This window comes from Botryllus schlosseri, chromosome 3, assembly GCF_051294905.1.
Source record: "Botryllus schlosseri isolate E-star chromosome 3, Bs_hap1, whole genome shotgun sequence".
NCBI lineage: Eukaryota > Metazoa > Chordata > Ascidiacea > Stolidobranchia > Styelidae > Botryllus > Botryllus schlosseri.
Window position 1 is genome coordinate 10,368,754 of NC_137238.1, and position 23,194 is coordinate 10,391,947.

The 23,194-nt window shown below is 40.5% G+C and overlaps 1 protein-coding gene and 2 long non-coding RNA genes across 3 annotated transcripts in view; 2 read left to right on the plus strand and 1 right to left on the minus strand.

Annotated features, from left to right (window-relative positions):
* Positions 1–23,194, minus strand: part of LOC145434884 (uncharacterized) — a 553,571-nt gene that overhangs the window by 505,668 nt on the left and 24,709 nt on the right. The gene's annotated exons all lie outside the window — the stretch shown is intronic.
* LOC145434851 (uncharacterized) overlaps positions 1–23,194 on the plus strand; it is a 342,686-nt gene that overhangs the window by 118,289 nt on the left and 201,203 nt on the right. The window lies entirely within an intron of this gene.
* On the plus strand, positions 3,550–4,960 carry LOC145435756 (uncharacterized). Its single transcript, XR_013913993.1, has 2 exons — positions 3,550–3,881; positions 4,817–4,960. It is a non-coding gene; the product is annotated as an uncharacterized LOC145435756 (long non-coding RNA).

The following is a 23,194-nucleotide window of genomic DNA, read 5'->3' on the forward strand; positions in this document are numbered from 1 at the left end:
AAGGCATTCGACATGATTCATCACAGGTTCCTGTACGAGATCCTCAGAACATATGAACTCCCAACACACCTTCTCCGCCTAATACAAAATATATACAACACCGCGAAAAGCAAAATCATAGTAAACGGGGCATTAACGGACGAAATCAAAATAAAGAGAGGGATCCGACAGGGATGCCCACTAAGTATGATTTTGTACGCCATAAGCTGTGACCCAATCGCGAGCAAAATTCAACTAGATGAAGCGATAAAAGGCCATCATATCGGAAAAATCGAGATCAAACTGCAACAATATGCAGACGATATGACGTGCCTTGTAAAAAGTGAGGGGGATGTGAAAAGAATACTGCGAGAGTTTAGCAAATACGAACGTGCGACCGGTCAAAAATTGAATGAGGCAAAAACAGAAATCTTACACATTAACCCAGGAAAAGAACACAAATATCAAAAATCTGATCTGGAGAATCTCAAACGATCACAAATAAAAATACTGGGGCAATACTACGGTGAAAACCAAACTCAGCGAACATGGGAAGAAAAATTAGCAAAAATAAGACGAACTCTCTACGGATACAGAGACCGGAACCTCACTTGGCTCGGGAAAAAAATATCCTAAACTCACTAGCTTCCACGCAAATCATCTATAATGCGAGAATCATACCGATGCCAAAAGAAGCACAGCATGAGGCCACAAAACTCTACTTCAACTTCCTCTGGCATCCAGAGAAAATCGAAACAATAGCCAGGAAGACATTGATCGCCAGAAAGGAGAGTGGCGGTATAGCCGTCCCAGACGTGGAAAGCAGAGTCAAGGCATGCCAGACAGAACAAGTCCTCGCACTAAAACTCCTGGACAAGCCAATAGAACCGTGGCACCAACAAGCGATCTACGAGCTAGGCACCAAGGTTAAAAAGATCAACCCGAAACTATATAAAAACACGGAACCGCATAAGTTCCACACCACCCAGAAATGGGTCGAGCAACTCGAAGTGGTGGAAAAACTAAAAATGACCGAAGAAGACTGGGACACGGCGACTCACACCACCCTGTACAAATCCATCAAAAATCTGAAAGAAAGGCCAACCAAAATAAGATCGGAGAAAGGAGACGAGATAAAATGGAGCAAAATAATGGCCTCAAAATTCGGCGGGAAAAATATTATCAAAAATGAAGAAAGGTCCATCAACTACAAAGTAGCGCATAACGCTTATATTTTTGGAGACGGAAGAAGGCAAAAGAACATGATTCGGGATAAAAACGGGAAACTCCTTAACCTGAAATGTAAATTTTGCCAAAAATGTACAGACAACCTAGTACACATCACTGTTAGAAAAATCCGTAAATTTACACCTTTTTGAGCAGTAAACGAGTTTACATACGTGGTCGTAACGAAATTTACTGTTATTTAAGCCGTAGTCAATTACGGACACGAGATCGTAATTCGATTCACCGAATCAATCCGTAAATTTTCACCTTTTGAGCAGTAAACGAGTTTACATGCGTGGTCGTAACGAAATTTACTGTTATTTCCGCCGTATTCATTTACGGACATGAGATCGTAATTCGATTCACCGAATCAATCCGTAAATTATTTCATTTGTCACACGTATGGGTGGGCATTTCTTGTGGCCAAGAAAGAAAGATTTTGATAAAATTGTAATTCCATATACAATAGGGTTACATAAACGCGTAGAGTATTACGATTTTGCTAGTACGATTTTAGCACGTCCTGTCAGAGATTGCTGACAATCAGCATTTTGAAAATATACATTTATAGATATAGGAATTCAATAACGCAACAATCAATAGTTTCATGTTGACATAATTTCAGTAGGCCAGCCGTTCTAACACCAAGTAGGCTTAAGAATAGATTGTATGGTGGTACATCGACTTTAAGGGTTATAGTCATATTTATATTTAATAACAGGAGCTAATCAGGCGCAAAGTCATCTCAACTCGCAACTGTCATAGTTGAGTGACTTTCATCAGGCGGGAAGCCAGCGATAGTTCTTTTGTTCGATATCGGGATTAGCGAGGAAGATTGAGGTTAAGAATTGCCAGACGGGATACAGCGGTTGTTCTCGGCAAACAGTTGCGGGTGTGACAGAAGGGTTTCCTTCATAGAATAAGGAAGATCAGTATATGCTTGCACATTATTCCAAGCATACTGGTAGGGTTGATGGAAAGGAACACATCATTCGCATGATGGACAGTAGCTATGGTGCCTCATTCAAACGTAAGTATAAATAGCTATCCTTATATTTGGATATAGATAATGCTATGCCACTACATGACTCCCCAGACTCGGTCGTGCATGTCGCAGACAAAAGCTCAAAATTCGTTTTATTTCAATATTGAGTTGTGAATGTTTGCAGACAGCTATCTTACTGTTATCTTTTATAAAAGGAACCCGTTCTCTCTTCAGGGCGTTGAAAAAGGTGAAGTCACTGAGGGTTGTCACCACAATAGAAAGAATTTCGACAATATGCAAAATGCTTCAATCGCAATCATACACGACTTCTATTGGCATGCTCGAGTTACTACGTTCATACTTTGATGAGCCAATCTCGCAAATATTCAGGCCAATGGTAAGCAAAAAGCCTTCTTTTATTCATATTTGTTAGTTTATAATTCTCGTTAATAAATTACCTTTCACTTTTCAGTGGAGAGACGCATATAGTTTCAGTACACGAAAAAATGTCTCCTACTCAACTCAAATAATTACAATGATAATTGATTCATATTCGAGTAGTCGAATCATTTCAGTCATTTGTTGCCATTTACCATTGTTTGATAGATGACTCCAACAATCAAACAAGTCCAAATGATGTCAATGAAGGTGTGTTGTAATAATCCAATCCATATCTGTTTTCAGGAAAGTGTTCAAGGAGACTTTGTGGAGGTGGCTCCAAATCATCTTCTTGATCGCAATCGGTAAGTTATTGTTTAGATTGCAATGCAATAGTTTTGGAAGTGACATTTTATGCTTATGATTACACCAATTCATGTCAGCATGCGCTATATAATTTTAGGAATTGGCGTGGAAAGTTAGCGGGAATGTATCTAATAAAAATCACAATTTGGAGGTGATTCGAGTCGATTCAAGTCGCGAGTCAAGTCACATTACCAATTAATACTAACTAATATGACACAATTCAAGTAGGCGCCAATAGTTGAGGAGTATATAAACTATAGTCGAATTCATTTTAAATGAAACAATATGTTTGGTTAATTGTCAAGGTAGGAACAGAGACAGATATTTTGCTAATAAATTAATTTACTACTTGTTTACCACAAAGTAAACTGTAAGCTTCGAACACTTCGTTTGTGGTCAATTTATTTGCGAGAGAACAATGGCGGCTCAGTAAAACACACCATAATGGAAGGATTGGTAGCTGTCACTGGTTTCACCAGCGTTGCGCGAACAATCCGAAGCGAACATATGCAAGATTCATTTATTTTCATCGACACCGATAACTTTATCACTTTGAATTGACTCCTGAATATTGATCCGAGTCACGAGTCAATCCACATTTGTGATACGTCAAGTCAAGTCGTTTTAACAAATTGACTCGAGTCAAGTCAAGTTTTACAAAAAGATGACTCGAATCAAGTCTTGACTGGAGTCATCCCAACACTGGTTTACCACAACCACCTCTAAATTGGTATGATTTATTAAGATGCTAATCTGACTACAATACCCGTGCATTTTTAGGCTCGACCGTCCACTGTACAGACAAGTTTCTGATAACCGCCGAAAAATCGACCATTTATTCGACGGAATCCTTCTACTCTGCAGTAGCTTATTTATTCGCCTGCTTCTATGTCTTCAATATGGAGTACCCAGAAGAAGCAACAGCTGCATTGGAGTTCATGCAAAGGTGAGCTATGAGTGAGAGTGGGACCACAATTGAAACAGATTATACTAAATTTAATTGATACTAATTATGCACCTGGACTCCGCGAAACACGTTCTGATCTCGACTATGCCTACCTTTATATACTTTATAAGACAACAACTATCATCTTTAATTCTTGTCCCAAGCAGTCTCTGATGCTACTCGAGTAGAAGTAATCAATTACATAATTGATGCATCCCATAACCACTAGAGTACTTGTGTAGAAGTGGTTCACAGTGGCCAAATCGCGGGCCCGTGAGAGTGAGTGAGTGACCCACGGTGTAATTTTCTAAATTAGCCAACCCTGGTCTACGTAAATCAGGGATGACCAAACCGTGGCCCGCGAGAAGGTTTAGAGTGGCCCGCTAAGTCATTCTTGAAGTTAGTTATAATTTCAAAAAATTAATTACCCAGGTGATGTATTGTGAACTAGCGAGGCCAAACAAAAAATTGATCAGCCTGGTTGCGAAATGCAGGATCTTGATGACTAAAATATGAACATAACCCAGTCCTTGCCAAGCCAAATGAGCCTAGCTCTATACAGAGGCGACCCACAATATTTCAAGTGCCATCATTATTGACCGAATTCATTCATTAACTTTGAATAATTTTTGCGCTTGGCGCGGCTATGTATTCAGGATTTTAATAACATAATTGTTATCGATTTTGATGAGCTGTAATATAAGTCTCGTTTTTGCCGTTACCTAATCCGGTTCGCTCTTAATTGGACGACTATACTAAAAGGTTATCAATATTGAAGTGGCCTGCGCAATGGTTTGAAAATCTTATGCGGCCCTTCGGCTGAAAAGGTTGGCCACCCCTGACATGAATTGTACTAGAATACACTATCACTATCAGCTGGCAATCGTTTTGATTCTTTGTGCCTGTTAGTAATATCTAGCCTATTTCATTTATAGGTACTTTGCTGGGGTCGCAGAGCAGGGCTCAAAGACATCTAAAAGAAGAAAAACTGACGTTCACCCTAAAGTGATAAAGTTTGCAAAGTTGCTGAAAAAAGCTCCATGAATACATCAATAAATGCTTCGACGCTGCATCATTAATTGATGATTAGTGTGTGGGTTTATGACCCGGTCTAGGAGTCGAGGAAATTGTATGTGGATTTACCAGCAAATCGGGCATACTATTACTGTGATTGTGCCGTGATTCCGAAGTGCGCCAAAGAGTCGTATTTAGCTTTACAAATTGGCAGTAAATTTACTAGCAAACAGTATTAATCATACTGTTATTAGCCGTGATTTCATTGACTGTCTGGAAGCAGTTTTTAGTTTTACAATAGGGAGTAAATTTACTGACAACCCAGTAATAAATCTTACTGGAATCAGTATTTAGTTTTACATTTAGTCAGTAAATTTACTAGCAAACCAGTAATAAATCTTACTGCTATAACACCGTAATTTAATTGACTTTCTGGAAGCAGTAATTACATTTACAAATGGCAGTAAAACTGCTGCCTGCTATTTGGGCAGTAAATTTACTGGTATTTTTTTAACAGTGATATTACTAGAGTGCGATTATGCAAAAGCCATAATCTGGAACCTAGAACACGCAACAGAAAAAAAATTAACAAAAGATTCCATCCTCTACAATCTCGAAACGAGCAAACTCGACTGGATGATAATCTCCATATTCAAAAAATCGATGATAAAACTCAAGAAATATCTCGACTTGCAAAACAAAACGGTCGAAGACCGGAAAATAGGGGGAAAGATCCTACAAAGGATCAAAAAAAGACTAGAAATGCTTGAAAAAGGCCAAGAAAGAGATAAAAAATTGAAGAAGATAGAGGAATGCCTGGATAACATATAAACTCAGCACAGCCAGAGGCACCTAACTCAAAGTCTCCAACCCCCTCATTTCAGTGGAGTGGGCCATCCTCCCACCCAAAAAGGCGCGCTACAGAGGATACTTTCTTCCTTTACAAACAGCGATAAAGAGGATCGCCTTACACAAAACTTGCAGTAGTTGGTAGCAAAAACGGTGACAATATACCACCCACCGTAAACAAGGAAAAATGAGGAAGATATAAGACCAAATCTCTTCCAATAACATCTTAAAAGTCCATCCGGAATAGAGACTGGACATCCGCAGCAACCGAAGATTAACATTAGCTTCGCTGAAGCTCAAACTGCCTACAGCTAAACAGAAGAAACAAAAGCAGGAATAAGACAACAGAGAAACTTAATTTATCACGTTATCACCTACGTTTTCGTTACAAAAAATAAAAAAAAAACAGACATAAAAAAAATAAATAAAAAACTGTGTAATCAAGACCCCGAGCGGGAGGCAGCCCTACATATGAGAGAGGGCTGCCGATTGCCGGCGGATACGGAGAGCCGTAAAAAAAAAAAAATGAGTGCGCTTTACTAAGCGTTCTTCCGAAATTTCAAACCACGTCGCAGACCGAAAAATAAGACCACGCGGGACGCGTGTTGGTGACCACTGCAGTAAAATACACACTTTTAGTAAGGCGCACTTTGAGAAGATTTTAGAATCTGTCAAATTACACGAAATTTAAGATCAAATTCGATGACACAATATATCAACTGTGACTCGATCAACGTAAACTAATTATAGTATTCAATTATTTATACTAAGTATTGCTAGATATGATATTTGTAGTTGAAGTTGAAGTTTTATCACCGCAGTTGTAACAATTCACGGGCCATAACTGGAATAATTCCAACGCTGTAAATTTCAAATTGTTATGCATTTTGCATTAACGGTGTTCTCAATTTGCAAGGTACTGACAATTGGAGGTAGAATCACCATTAAACCGGGAACAAACGATCTGTAAACGCGTCAGACAGTTTCTCTCCTCAAATGGACGCGACGCGGGAGAGAAGATGAGCGAAGAGAAACAAGGAGCAGAAAGAGCAAGAGTGTGACAAGTCGCGTCCGTTCGCGTTCATGCGTAGGCTATTACCCGGCAAGCGCTATTTCGTAGACGGGAAAGCTAATGCGTAGTTTTGTTAGCTCTTATCTAGAGTTGCACTGGTTGACCCCGGGACTATATCTGCTAAATGTCTCGGGTAAAATAGGCGTTGTGTCATCTGGTATCAATATTGACAATTGAAAGATTATTTGTTTATGGTCATGGATTTGTTCGGCCTGTATGCAGCAGCCCTTTCTAATGATCCCTTCCTCGGCTTCTCTTCTCTAATCCCTCATGATAGTTATTCTGCTTCTAGTAAGACTGTCGATTCTAATGCTTTATGTTATCATCCCGTCGTAGGCTTCACTCGCTCACTTCACAATGTTTTACTCTCTGTACCAAATCTGGCTATGTCAAATATTTCCCAGGCTGAGTATCACTACAACCTAAAATATTGTGCACTGCTCACTGATGCAGTATACTGACACTTGAAACTTTCTGTCACTTAATCCACGAAGCCTTGCATCAGCATCTATTTTTAGAATTCATTCACAATTAAATTAAATTCAATTACGCCTTGTTTCATCTATTGGATAGGAATATATTAATGTGATGCACCGAACATGTATAAATTTTTCATCGAAAGCTGAATTTTTGTAACATTCTCAGTAATCATGCTTGTTGTATGACTGCCAATTCTAATAATTTGTTTCTGTATATGCCAGTGCATCAACTAAGACATTGGTTCTCAAACGGCGAGGCGCAAAGCAGTGGTCAACTGAAAATCTTTTTCGCGTTTTCCGGGATTTACCTCCTATTCATGTTAATTATACTCTGTGTATAGTCCGAATTTCATATTTGACAATTCTCTCATAAACAGTCATAACCTTCCATGCATCCAACTATCCGTTGGGATTGCTAGCATTCTGGTTAGAATTTGTGATATGACGATGAAGGGCGGCGTGTCTAAGAAGTATGGGAACCACTGTACTATAATTTTATGTCCTCCGTACAAAATATTATTAGGTCTTCAGCTTTCCAGGCTGAGTATCTCTTGGGTATCTCGCCAACCTAAACAAATGTACACTGTGCAATTATACTGATACATAAACCTTTCCGTCACTGCATTCATGCCACCAGCTTGCCTCAGCTTCTACTTTGGTAAGTGTTGATGATATATTTAAAATTAGGTGCTGGTGGTTCGGTATATTGACTATGTGCTATGTCATATTATGCTTTTTTTATTCTAAGATGCATTTTTCTCATAGTCAACGATATGTTTTATATTTGCCTACACTTAAAATGCACTTTTATGACTCATTACAGAGACACATCCACTCAGATATGATTTTTAATGTATTAGATTTTAATTTGTCTTTCCAGTGACATTATATGAGTTTTTGATCTTTTAATAACATTAAGTAATAGGTAGTAGATACTATCGCGGATTTGTCAGCAGCCATTACGATCAGCTATGCCTCAGGTGAAAGCAGAACAAATAGTAAGTGAGGGTGTTCTTTTAGCCGGCGGATCTACATCCCGCATGTCGTTGATAAAACGCTGTAGTATCTACGCTGTATCTACCTTATCGTATGTGTGTAGATAAGCTGTTGAATTGAGTCGACACAAAAAATCCCGCTCTCTACCTACCCACAGGGCTCACATATATACCAAATCATAACAGCTTTTCTACATCGCTGCTCTGTTGATTGATTGCTGGGATTGCATTAAATGACTGTAATTTAACTGATTCATAAAACTTTATCCTCTAAACTCAGTAAAAAACACGTCGTTCAAGTTGATCCAAAATCTATACCTATTCGAAATGCAGTGTTTCAGCAAAAGAAAATCTGTTGAAGTAAAAGTAGAATACAATCAAAACTATGATTCAAATTAACAGATAAACCAAATTTAGTACTATGTTTTTTTACACATGCCTCTGAAACATAAATAATGTATTCCTAATCCGGTTGATTTGAAACTGTTCTTATACAGTTTTTTTTTTTTTGTCGGGGTGGTTATTTCTTCCCATGTACTTTTCAGTCGGTAGGAGGAGCTGCGGATATTTGCCATCGGGCTTACCATCATATGATAAGTGCATCGTCGAAAACTCGCATTGCAAGGTTCTGTTGGATGAACGTCGGTAAGTATCAGTTGGATGATAATTTTGTTTGCATGGGATGAAGGTGATAGTCATTCCATTGCAGTAGTTCGCAAGCGGGGTCCACGAAGCATTTTTGAGGAGGGGGGGTCATGAACCCTCTAAATTTACAAAATAGATATGTATCGTCGGAAGCATTACGCGTTATTATTAGTTCTACCATAATACGTGATGTGAGTACTGAAATTCTTCATGTGGCCAGATTTCTTCAAAATAAGTAATTTTTTAATATAAAAATTTGTCAGTTTTTGAAAGGATATTGAAGTTTAATGAGTAGGTTTAGGTTCGTGGAGCAGTTTTAGAGTGAATTTTCAATTCTCAGATCAAAGAAAAATATGTGACGATTAAATGTTGTCGAATACTTGAAATCCAAAATGCCGATGCGTGCCACAAGACAACACGTTTAGTCGCAAACGGAATTCACAAAAAATGCCGATTTCCCGATTTAACGTAGTTCGAAACCACTAAAACAGTATGTCAAACTGCGATATAGTTTAGCATGAGTCTGTGCAGTATTTGATGCGGCGTTTGGCTGCTTATTCGTTATTAGGTAGACTCGGAGGTTCTTAAATCATCATTCAGGATTCTTTTGTGGCCGGGGACATATTGAATCAGAATTTCTACAGCCTTGCGACCACCGATATATGAATGATATTCTGTGTGTTTGTTTGCTCGTTTGTTTGAGCTATTATCATTATTATTATTATATTCTTTATTCACAGTAAAACTGGTAGATACACACATAATCCGGGGAGCAACCTGCCCCCAGAGGAAAATGGCGAGATTGGAGTAAATTTTTAAAATTTCAGTAATACATTCAAATTGTTATTCCTATGCAATACACGGAGAAGTCAGATTACAGAATTGCAGCAGATGAAGAATTGGCAAGGGTTACAGAGCAGAGGTAGAGATGATTGAAGATGAAGAATCGAAATTACAGAAATTATGCTGTGATTCACAAGTGTAATTTTAGTCCAGTGGTGCATTCAAGGCCTTCCGAAGAATGTGCACAGTGCCCAATAATGTGATCTTCTGGATCATGTCGAATCGAACGTTACCCGGAATTTGTTGGATATGCCTCATGAGTTTTTTGCTCACGACCCCTGTAGCACCAATGACTATTGGTACAATGTTTATTTTGCATCGCCACATTTTCTCACATTCCATTTTGAGGTCTGCGTATTTGGAGTGTTTTTCTGATTCTTTTTGCAGTAGGTTGTGATCAGCTGGGACAGCCAGTTCAATGAATAAGCATTCTCTTTTCTTTTTTAGTTTGACGATTATATCCGGGCGGTTGCTCCTGATTTCGCGGTCAGTTATAACTGGTACATCCCACAGAATTTTTACTTGTTCGTTTTCTGTCACTGGTGCTGGGCTGTAATCGTACCAATTTTTTGTCGATGTGGTGATGTTAAAATGTTTGCATAATTCAAGATGAATGTAGTGACCAATCCTATTGTGTCTCCATGTGTATTCGGTAGCTGCAAGTGCACCACAGCCGGACATGAGATGTGCTACAGTTTCATTTTGGTTGTGGCACATTCTGCATTTGCCGTCCGTGTTTTGCTTCAGAATTCTTTTGCGATAGTATTTTGTAGGAAGCGATTGGTCTTGTGCTGCGAAAATGAATCCTTCGCTTGCCGGTTTCAGGCCAGAGCTGGATAGCCAGGTCCATGAAAGCTCGTCTACATGGGGCTGTGAAGTTAACTTCTTGTGCTGTCCATGAAGAGGCATCGATTCCCATATCGTTTCTCTCATTTTGAGCATTGCATTTTTGTACTGAACTCGTGCTGCTTTTGCTATTGTTGTGGGTTTGGCAACAGTGTTTTCAGCAGTGTACAGGTTAGCTGTTTCCATGTTGACTTCTCTGACGTACTTGTCGTGACGATAGCTCAGAGATTTTGTTTTGCGCTGTTTGTCTTCCTGTGCAATGAGTATGCAGTAAATGTTTTCGCTGTTGTTGATGTACTGTGACAAGCCGATGATTTCTGTTTTGAAAGTTTGTTCAATTTCTTGTAGTCCTCGACCACCTTTTTTTCTGGGGATGTACAGTCTTTGTGTATCAGATTTTGGGTGATGCATGTGGTGCATTGTCATCAATTTTCTCGTCTTTGTATCCAATTTTTTAATTTCATCTTTGCGCCAGTTCACCACACCAAAGCTATATCTCAAGACAGGCACTGCAAGACTGTTTATGGCATTGATTTTGTTTTTGGAATTGAGTTCAGTTTTGAGAATTGACTTGAGCCTGCTAATGTATTCCTTTTTTAGACTTGATTTCATTGCAGCATGTTTAATGCTGTCGCTTTCACAGATCCCTAGATATTTATAGTGATCTTCGGCATTCAATTCTGTTATGGTTTCACCCAGTTTGAAGTTCATGTCGCCAGTGCTGGTGACTCTTCCACGTCGTATGGTAAGTTTTGAGCATTTATCCAAGCCAAATTTCATTTTTATATCTTCCGAAAACTCATGAACAATTTTCATTTGGTTATTCAGGTCTGCATCGGATTTCGCGTACAGTTTCAGATCATCCATGAACAAAAGGTGATGAATCTTTTGACCTTCAGAGTTTGCTGCTTTTTTCATCACGTATCCTGTTTCATTTTTTCTCAGCAACTCACTGAGTGGAGCTAAACTGAGGCAGAATAGAAGTGGTGAGAATGAGTCGCCTTGAAAGATACCATTCCGTATCTGAATTGTACAGGTTTCTGTTTCGCCTTGGTCATGTTTGATCAACAGTTTGGTATGCCAAACTGATGATCGGATTCATTTTGTACATACGCATTGTTTTCAGTATCCATGTGTGAGGGACTGAATCGAAAGCTTTTTTGTAGTCTATCCATGCCATGCTGAGGTTAGTGTGTCTCCTCTTGCAGTTTTCAAGAATGGTTTTGTCAAGGAGCAGGTGGTCCTTACAGCCAAGGGCACCTTCCTTGCAACCTTTCTGCTCAGGCGGAAGAAGGTTTTCTAGGTGTTTGTAGCTTCGTTTTGCCAGGATTTTGGTCAGTGTTTTGTACATGGTTGTCAGGCATGTTATCGGCCTGTAGTTCTTGGGGTCCCTGGTGTTTTCATTTTTTGGTATAAGATAGGTGATCCCTTGTGTGAACCAGGCTGGGATCTCGTGCGAGTTGGTTGAGGATAAAAGCTCATTGTAGGTCGCCGCTAGGTAATTATGTGTTGCAGTTAGTTTTTTTAGCCAAAAGTTTTTGATCTGGTCAGGACCAGCTGCTTTCCAGTTCAGTGAACTTTTTAGGGCCTCCTTGATTTCTTGTTTTGTGATTTCTGACCATTGTTGTTCTGGCGTTTGTAGGTGGTCAGTGTGGAGGTCTTGTATCCAAGTTGCATTTGAGTTGTGCAATTTTTTGGTTTCCCATATTTCCTTCCAAAATGATTCCAGTTCTGCAGTGGCTGGAATTTTGCTGCTGGTAATTTTGTGGTTTGACTTTTGTTTCATCATTCGGAAAAATTGGCCAGGTTTGCGAGTAAATAACAAGTTTTGGCGATATTGTGTTTCTCGTTTTTTATATCGTTTCAATCGTTGTGCTTTGGCGCATATTCTCATTTTTAATTCCTCTTGCAACATTGTCACTTTTTCTGTTGACTGCAGTTTTGTTTGGTGCTCCAGTTTGGCGCTTATTATGGCACAGGTTTTGTGCGCCACTTATATACTTGTTATTACAACCTATTTCAGTTTTTCTTTGATCATTCTAGGATTATCCTTGATCGGCGGATAATCCAAGGATTATCATCGAAAAACTGGAATAACTCCGCTTCTACGGCTTGGAATTGAGTCAAATCTGTTTTGCATAGTTTTTGAAGACAGCCCAACAATTTCATGGGGTTGGCAGAAAAATTTGATCAATTTTTTTTTGAATTTTTGGGCAAATTCAAAATTTTCAAACTGTACGAAAACCACGAATATTGGTTGGATTGAATTCAAATTTGTTGTGCGTCGTTTGTTAAGGCAACCTAACGATTTAATCACGTAGCCAGCAAGATTCAATAAAAAAGGTTATTCTTGAACAGCCCTAACCAACATGCACATTTGCACAATCAATATACTGAGCTAGCCGCCAATATACAAACAAGACATAAACACATTTGGTGTACAAATAATGAATATACATTATACATGTATTAGCTATACTATGTAGCCTACATCTTCCCGAAGATATCACGAACTGTACAACATTATCCAATATCGTTGGATCTGTTAGGTATTCATGGTGTCAGTCGACTACTATGGTCATTTACACCAGGCCAATTTCTTCGTTTTCATACCGTAACTGCCTACTTGTAGCACGGCCCACTTCTAGGCTTTTATAAAGCACCGCTTACACCAGGGGCGAGCAACATACGGCCTGCGGGCCGGATTCGGCTCGCGAAGGGATTTTGTCCGGCCCGCGGACTCTTTTCCGTCTTACACGATAATGTGGCCCGTGGCCGCTGTCTGCCGAGATTCCCCACTACTTGCTGACTAGGTCAAATTTTAGTGACCGTATGTTATTATATACGCATGCCCGCAGCGTGCGAGAGGGGAGCTTACGCGTAAGTTCGTCGAAGCGTGAAGACTTGCATTATCGCCATTTACGATGTACTCAAACCTAATGTCGTTCGTGGTGATCATGCAGTTGGTCGACTACAATTCGCATAGAAGTGGCCATGGACATATTGAATCAGAGTTTATACAGCAGTGCGACTACCGATATATGAATAATATTCTGTGTGTAACATATAACATTAATATATGTTCCATGCAACTTACACAAACACTTTCGCATGTTTCCGTATGCAGACTCCAGGATTGTGGTCACGATTACTTGGTGACTTGTGCATGACTCAAACCAAGTCACGCGCCTCGTGGGTAGGAGGTCCAAGACATACATTTCATTGTAATTTCGAACAATAGTGAAGTCACAAGATTATTGGTATTTTATCTGTCAGTCCTGATACTTGGAAAATAGGGTTATAAACTGTTCTTAAGACTGACGAAAATTCTTATGAATGCGCGCCATTTTTGATCACTCGAGCAGAATTGAAAAAAAGTGGGTTGAACCCAGGTCTGTGGAGTCGTTGGAGTCGGAGTCGAAGTTTGGCTAATTTTCGCTTGATAGAGTCGGAGTCGAATCGTAGAAAAAATACTGACTGTAGTCGGAGCCGGAGCTTGTGAAAACGATCCTGCCTCCGACTCCGAATCCAACTTCTTTACCATGAAAACAATTGCTTTCAAAGGATTGTCAATATTATTTTCATGCACCACCAATCACTGTTATTAATAGCGATACATATCAGATGCGGCCATCCCGTGATAAGGTTTTGTAAGGCCTGCGAGGAAATTCCCAAAATTATTTATAACATCAGGTTAAATTGCAAGGCCAACCGAAATTTGATTAATAGCGAAATTTGATGGTGACTAAAACATAAGTTCTGACGCATTGATGTAACAAGGGGCCAGCCACAATTATCGCATATCTTCTTATGTGACCATGACCATCAGCATGAAGTATAATCTTTCGTAGCAGATATATTTGACTTGAAATTCTGTTCAACACTTTGGATGATTTTTTGTCACTAGATTTCTTGCATTTTGTATTGGAGCATCCTCATTATTTACAGAATTGAGTCTAACTATATTCGCAATTACGAGAAAACGTGTCGTCGCTTGTGCACTCGCAGCGAGATCGTCGACGGCGACGGTGTATTTTTGGATTTTTTGGGCTATTTCATGGCTTATTTGACGATTAGTCGGTCTGTGATACGTGGGATGTCCGCCAAGTTAAGGCCTCCTTTTTCCGTTGTCTGTATTACTTTGGATTACTTCATTCTTCCATCCTTTTCAAACAGAAAGCTCATCTTTTCTGTTTTAACTTACCACGCAAGTCCTTTGGAATTCTGGTTGCTCCGGCCTGATATATGAAAAGGGGCAGGATGTTTGTGAACACCAGCGACATTTTCTCAGATCTTTTGAATTTCATTTTTTTGCGTATCCTACATCATGTCGATTGCTTTGTCAAGTGACTTTTCTCATTGTGATTCTGCGTCTTCCTTTTGATGTGCGACTATGACACCAAGAATAGTAAGTTTTTTCTTCACCCACCGGAAATTTGTCTGCTTTCGTTTCGTCTACATCTCTATCTTTCAAAACTGATCGCCCTTGTTTTATCCTCGTTGATCGGGAGTGCGCTTGTCTTGGCGAAGTTGTGAATGATCTGTATTGCTTGCTCAGCTTCTTCATCTTCGTTGACAGTTAGCGTGACATCAAACGCGTAGGAGGGAAGCACTATATTATTTTTGGAGTCAGTCAGTCGATGTCCTTTCAGCTCTTGGCTCTGTCTTTGCAGCAGTGGCCCTGTTACAATAGTGAAGATTAACATGGAGATTGGGTCTCCTTGTTTAATGGCCGGGTTGATCTGGATTTCCTCTCAAGCTTGGTTGTTGATGGAGATTCGTGACGTACCCTTCTGATATATTCCTCGGATGAAGTTCTGAAAAGGGGGTCGAAGCCAGCATTTTTTTATCGTTATATGTGTAGCGACCCTGATACGGCGTCACGTACCTAACAGGGAAGCCGGTGTGTTCCTGGGCTCCGGACCTCGTCTCTCTGCGTTCGCCTTCTGCTGCGCGCTCGCTACACGAAACGCCTAACACACAGTACACCAGTCCATACGGTTATAATAAGATTATATTCCACGACACAGTACTCACAACGACGTTTCACACTAGACTCATATACACACAATATACACAGCGATGCATGAAAACTGATAACGGAACATGCGACCTAACAATACGAGACACAGGCCTACACACACAGCACACGAGTTCACACAAACCGTATTCCGACAGCTAGGTCTAAACCTACACCAGCAGCAGCCTTGCCATCTACAGGCGAGGGACTAACTACGGGACAATATCACTTCCCCGATGCTTGCGCAGCATCGTCCGGGATCTTTCCATGCCCCAGTCAATCTATCTGAACATAGATTCCGACAGGATACATCCACCTCAAGCCTACAAATACAATGCCAACTACCTGCTACTTCACACCCTAACTGTCTAATACTACAACTACTTCATGCTGCTGTTCCAGACTACTCATACTTCACGCTACCAAACACAGAGACATACTCACTCACATCCAGCTTCAGCCACGCACCCACGCTCTCAGCCGACTCTCTACTCAACCCACTCAACACGCGGTCTCCAGCCATACCACGCGCAACGTAATTTCTAAACGGCAAATACAGAACATTCTAGAAACCTCGGGATGCCACACTACCCCGGCCTATTTTGATTGAGACTTTCTTAAACAAAATCGAAATCACCAATAGCCTACTTCCAGAACAGCACGCTCAAGTCCACAAGCAACTTGCAATAACATGAGTACACTTGGCCTCGCAGCCTGCTCTCCGACATCGAAGTCCGTCGCACAAGTTCCAACAGCATTCCGCAGCTCTTCGTATCCACCGTCAACTAATGACACTTCCCGGAATGGTACGCCCGATTCTCCGCCGCCGACACACACACGAACTTGTTAATGTCACCACAGTGCCTGAGTCCACCCTGCGCTCCGTCACAGCCCACGCCAGGGCTATCAGCTGCGACCCGATGCTCCAATTGACCATCAATCCAGCATACACATTTATTGAAGCTTCAGCAATCAACGTCAACAGTCCAGTTTTCCTCCGCCTTCCCCCTCCATACCGTACTCCGCCAGCACATAACCCAGAGGCTCAGTCGCATCTACGATTGTAAAACTATTCCAAGCGCTGGTTACAATTTCGGTAACCAATCCACTCAATATATTCAGTCCAGGCTCCGTAGCCAAACCAGTATACGAGCGTTCGTTCCCATTGTTCACGTCATAACGAATCCAACGAACACTCGGTAACCGCGACGCAATAACACAGCAATTCAAACGTTCATACAAAATGCTTCGTCTTCCATATATACCGATACACGATAATCGACATATACACAACACAGCAGAGGCAATCGCAAAGATAAACAAGGTCCTGGCGTGCTCGCCAAATTGTAGCGACCCTGATACGGCGTCACGTACCTAACAGGGAAGCCGGTGTGTTCCTGGGCTCCGGACCTCGTCTCTCTGCGTTCGCCTTCTGCTCCGCGCTCGCTACACGAAACGCCTAACACACAGTACACCAGTCCATACGGTTATAATAAGATTATATTCCACGACACAGTACTCACAACGACGTTTCACACTAGACTCATATACACACAATATACACAGCGATGCATGAAAACTGATAACGGAACATGCGACCTAACAATACGAGACACAGGCCTACACACACAGCACACGAGTTCACACAAACCGTATTCCGACAGCTAGGTCTAAACCTACACCAGCAGCAGCCTTGCCATCTACAGGCGAGGGACTAACTACGGGACAATATCACTTCCCCGATGCTTGCGCAGCATCGTCCGGGATCTTTCCATGCCCCAGTCAATCTATCTGAACATAGATTCCGACAGGATACATCCACCTCAAGCCTACAAATACAATGCCAACTACCTGCTACTTCACACCCTAACTGTCTAATACTACAACTACTTCATGCTGCTGTTCCAGACTACTCATACTTCACGCTACCAAACACAGAGACATACTCACTCACATCCAGCTTCAGCCACGCACCCACGCTCTCAGCCGACTCTCTACTCAACCCACTCAACACGCGGTCTCCAGCCATACCACGCGCAACGTAATTTCTAAACGGCAAATACAGAACATTCTAGAAACCTCGGGATGCCACATATGCATGAACGCATTAATAATAGAATCATAGGCCTTTTTGAAGTCTATTGATACCATTGCCCCTTTTTCTTTCCATATCTGCAGCAATTTCTCTTATGCAAAGGTTCAGATCATCGATGCAGCACTGTGGATTAAAGAATTGATGTTCGTGTGTAATCGATGGAAGGGCGGCTGTTAATATGTTAGATAAGATTTTCGTTAAGATTTTATAGACTACATTGAGCAGCCTGTAGTTGTTTATGTCGTTTCATTCACCCTTCTTGTGAATTATCTTGATTATCCCTCTTGAAATATTTTCCGTTATCTCCTGTTCTAACTATATTTCAGTGAGTTACTCCGCAATTGCGTCTGTGTTTTGAATGTAAAACTCTGCACTAATTCCGTCTTCCCCGGTGTTTTGTTTTTTGCTTGCTACGTGACCGCCATTCGGAGCTCCTCTTCTTTAATCTCGGGCTCTGTCTTCTCCTGCTGTTGTTCTGTCATCCCGCTTTCTTGGAATCTATAGAATTGATCTGTAATCACTTGATCTGTTTGTTTCTTCTGTATGGTTCCTGGTAAAAAGCTGCACTCTCGTTTAGATAGCCAGCATTGTTGCGTCACTATGCCACTCTCCGTAACAAGGCAAAAAAAATCGAGGCCGATTCTGGGGGTTCCTGGGCCATGAGCGAAATAATCAGCACAGCGGCAGTTTTCAATTGATACCCGTTTTATCAAATTTGATGCTCGGCAAGTCAGTCAAATATTACTGTCAAATTGCCTTTAGCCAAAAGTAAAGTTTGACGTAGACCAATTTAATGGAGCCTTGACATTTTCTTGTGCCCACGCCATATAGGACACTTTCATCCAATGCTCATCTTACTATATAAGTTGGTTAGCTTGCAACAAATTGTCTGTCAATGTTAAAAGTGCCAAGCACTTTCAATAGACAAGGAAAAGTACATATCAGAGTTATCAAGTCCAAAATATGCAGGAAAGTTGGCAATTTCAGGCCAGCAACTAGACCAGGAAAGGGCAAACTTTTGAGCTTGCCGGTCGCATTCAACATCTGAATCCATTCGCGGGCCGCACTATATAAAATTGTGACTATAAACCAAAATGAAATATTGATATTTGATTATATAGTCAGGACATGGAGATGCTTATTTAAAATAGGGTTACCTTATTTTGGAAATCTAAAAAGAGGACACATTTTCAGAATTTTCAGATTTGCAAAACCGGAGAAGAATTCCCGACAAACGTAAAATTTAACCCACTCGGTGGTCATTGACTAAAAAAAGTCATCTTTCTCGCTCGATGCCCAAGATACAGATTTCCCGCTCACATTGTCGGGTGGTTGATTTTAAAAAAAGGTCAACTTTCCGATTAGCTCCCGGAGTAGCCGCCAGAGCGTCAATTTGGTGCTGATTTACGGCATCTCAGTCGGATTTTGCTATATATATGACCAAAATCCTCAAAAAGAAGGACAAAATCTCATAAAAGAGGACAAAAGGGCGTCCTCCAAGGACACTTTCAAAAAAGTCAATAAAGAGGACAAATCTTCTGAAAAGAGGATGTATAGTAACCCTAATCTAAAACAAACCAAGCATTGATTTGATGATATCGTACATGCGTCAGAAACAGTGGCGAGATTTCATAGACTGGTCGACCTCAATAACCAATTCGTCAAAACTATAGTGATGAAAGTCGGTGGTCCCGATTATTAGAACCGGATTATAATTTAAATCTGTTTTAACCCTGGAGTAGCCAAACTGAAATCAAACTAGTGATCCGAATTATGTCAATCACGTTTACGATTTCTGTGATGTTTAGCAGTTAAAACCTTTGAAACTGTTTTCGCTTTAATATCGGGCCGTCGCGCCAGACATTGAAGTTAGAAAATAATATTGGAAGTATTTACCTTGGAACGTTGGTTCTCAAACTTTGTAAGACATGCCTCCTTATGATGGAGAAAGATTTCGCGTTCCCCTTATCGTTATATCACAAAACGCAACCAGGATGCTAGCAAACCTAACAGGTAGTTCGAATGCATGGATGGGTACGACTGTGGATGATAGATTTTGAAATATGAAATTTAAACGGAATATACAGCGATAACTGTGAATTGGACGTAAATCGCGCCGTGCGCGAAAGATTTTTTCAGTTGAACTCAGCTTCGCGCCCCCTTTAGATGCTGGCAGTTTGAAAACCACTTTCTTGAAATTATTATGGTCAAAGATACTAAGAAAAAGTTTAATCAAGTCCCCGCATTAATTCGATTTTTAGTAAGTATTTCATTATTATTTTTAATACGATTTCATTTTACTTGTACAGGAATTTACTACGACATAAACTGAACGTTCCTGAACAAGGAGAAGTGCTATATTATATATAAGGTTATTTATAGCAGGAACGTCGTATTGCCAAACTCCACTGCTATATTGCATCACAAGTAGTACCCAGAGGTGGTCAGTAACGAAGTACTACTTTTTCGAAGTACTCAAGTAGTTTTCCCCTACTTCTTGTACTCACTCAAGTAGATCGATTAGCAACGTATTTCCATATCAATACTATCATTTTCATCCCATGATGTGGACGAATACTTATGCCATCGAAAATTGGATACCTGTTGGTATACATCAATATGAATCAAGCTCGTCACCTATTGCATAGCTCAATTTGCACCTTTTTACAGTCCATGTGAACGAATTAGGATCGTTTTCATAACTACTTAGTTACTTGAGTACTTTTACAGTCAGACAATTCTACTTCTACTTCAAGTAGTTTTAGGTTGCTTATGGAAGAAGTACTTCTACTCGTACTTGAGTAGATTTTTTTCGTCGCTACTTCTACTTCTACTTCAGTAGATTTCTTGACTACTTTGACCAGCTCTGTAGTACCTTTGCTCTTCATCGCGATACGAATTATCCACAATTAATAAACGGTTATTTGACGTAGTCGTTTGTGATTTAATGCGTGCTTCCCTCCCAGCCAATGTTCACGTCGTCACTTGGGCTTTCTTGTGCACGGCGAAATTTTCAGCAGTGCGCAGCTTAGCGGGAACAGTGTTCCCAACCTTTTCCGGTTTGCGATCCCCTTTTGGTTCAACGGATTCTAACTATGTTAAATCGCACCAGGCGAGAATTTTTAAAAACAAAAATTGAATATATCTCCAAATAAATACCCCATAATTTATGATGATTCGTTTGTGATCATTTTGTCACCCCTGGGTTTCAGGTGCGGCATGTAACAAATGATTATAAACGAGGGGATTTATCTAGGCTCCTCCTTGCCATTCGATAAGCGTAAGCAGTGACTTTGATTCCTGGAAGTGCGTCGTGCTCTCAGCAGTGTTGGGATGACTCGAGTCACCTTTTTCGTATGACTTGACTTGACTCGAGTCACTTTGACTTGACTCGACGTTTCAAAAATGCATATTGACTCGTGAGTCGAAGCAAAATTAACGAATCAATTTCAAGTCATCAAGTAATCGGTGTCGACTAAATTTCAGTATCTTGTATAAGTTCGGATTGTTAACGATACGCTGGTGGGACCTGTGTGAGCAACGATGGTGCGGTTTACCGAGCCTCCATTGTTATATTACAAACAAATTAATCGCAAACGCATTAATCGGAGGTTACAGCTTGCGTTAAACAAGTAGTCAAGTAATATAGACTAGAAATATATCTCTGTTCTGTAGACTGCTCGCTGTGCCCAGTGCGCAGTGATCACCTTAACCAACTCTATTGTGTGATTTAAATCGAACGAATATCGTCTACACGTTTATAATTGAATATCATGGATATGTAGGATGAAAGTGAGTAAGGTATATCCTTTTCCAACTTCCTGAGGATTCACATTTTATCCTGCATGTTGGCTGATAAGTTGGCTGACTGGGGTTACCGCTACACTTACGTATATTAACAGTTCCACGTTCGCATGAGCACTGTCTTACGTGTATAATCAATTATTTATTAGTTCCGCGATTCAGAATTAATGAGGACTCCATCTGTATTTAGCACAGTTAGCATAATGCAACGACTTTGAATCTCGCCTCGTACTTTGAAAACTCAAGTTGACTCGACTAGTGACTTGATTCGTGACTTGACTTGACTCGACACGACTCGAGTCACCTCAAAAAATCGAGTGACTTGACTTGACTCGAGTCAAAATGTACAATGAATCTAAATGACTCGTGATTCGAAGGTAGTGACTTGATCCCAGCACTGGCACCCAGTCGGCAAATACAGAATCATATTGAAGAATAACGGCCTGGTGTAAATTACCGCTGGCCACTGCAGTCGAACACATGAATACCACAAACAATAAATATCGAGAAATTGGGTATCCAGTCATCAATTTGTCTTTACGATCGAATACGAAGTGGTTGCGAGTAACTTGCGTCGTAGCAATTGTTTGCTGATTAAAACGATGAATAGAGCTGGGGTGCCGCCTTTCCCTATCTATGATCGCAAAGCGTTTGTAGGAAATTATATATTTCAAGTTTCACGCATACTACCGATTTCACTCCCCAATCAAAATGACAGTCACGAAAATCTGGCTCACGAATTGTTTTTGGTACGGGGAGGTGGTTTGAAGGGCTTATGACCAGGACCGTAACTGCCGCACCACAAATCCCCCAATTGGGGGGCCCGAGCTCGAAGGGGGCCCAAAATTATTTCCTGAATTAGCATAAATTATAGAGTATTTTTGGAAAATTGATGCAACTTTTTCCAAAATTTTTCGCGCATTGCGCGATTTCAAATTGCCGAATATCTTGATCATTTGGTATTTTTACTCGAATAAAAAAGACGCAAGATTTATAGAAATGGACATATCGGCGTTGGCCATTACCGCGCCACGACTAGGGCTGGGCAAAATGATTCGAGTACTCGAATCTGAATCGAGTAGTAATTTTAATGATTCGAGTCGAGTAGTAAAAGACGATTTTTTCGAGTACTGAAATTATACGGTCCTCGCAACTGAAAGTTAATTTACTGACGAGAATTATAGTTTTGATACTATTTTCCACTGAGGAAGCCGTGAAACCTTGATTGGCCGTGTTTTAGCATACCAGGCACAGTACAAAGCTACGAACGTTACTGGAAATAACACATTTCCGAAGTCATTATCATCCAACAAAATTGTTAAGAAGTGCAATGAAATCGGTATGGTCGAAAATATACCAAAGTATCTTTAATGTGATGGATAACAGGCATTACGTTCTTTGTGGTGGCATAAAAAGTTCATATTTGGACTTCGACATATTATATCCTGTTGTGACGTCATAATGAGTGATACTCGATTACTCGACTCGACTCGAAGCATATTACGTGATTCAGAATCGAATCACTCAGGTACTCGATTTTGCCCAGCCCTACTAGCTAAAACGGTTGTGGTCATGGCAACAACATTCCATCCAGGGAGAATCAACTGATATGATGGGCATATTGTCTTGACTTGCAATGGCCCAAACACTG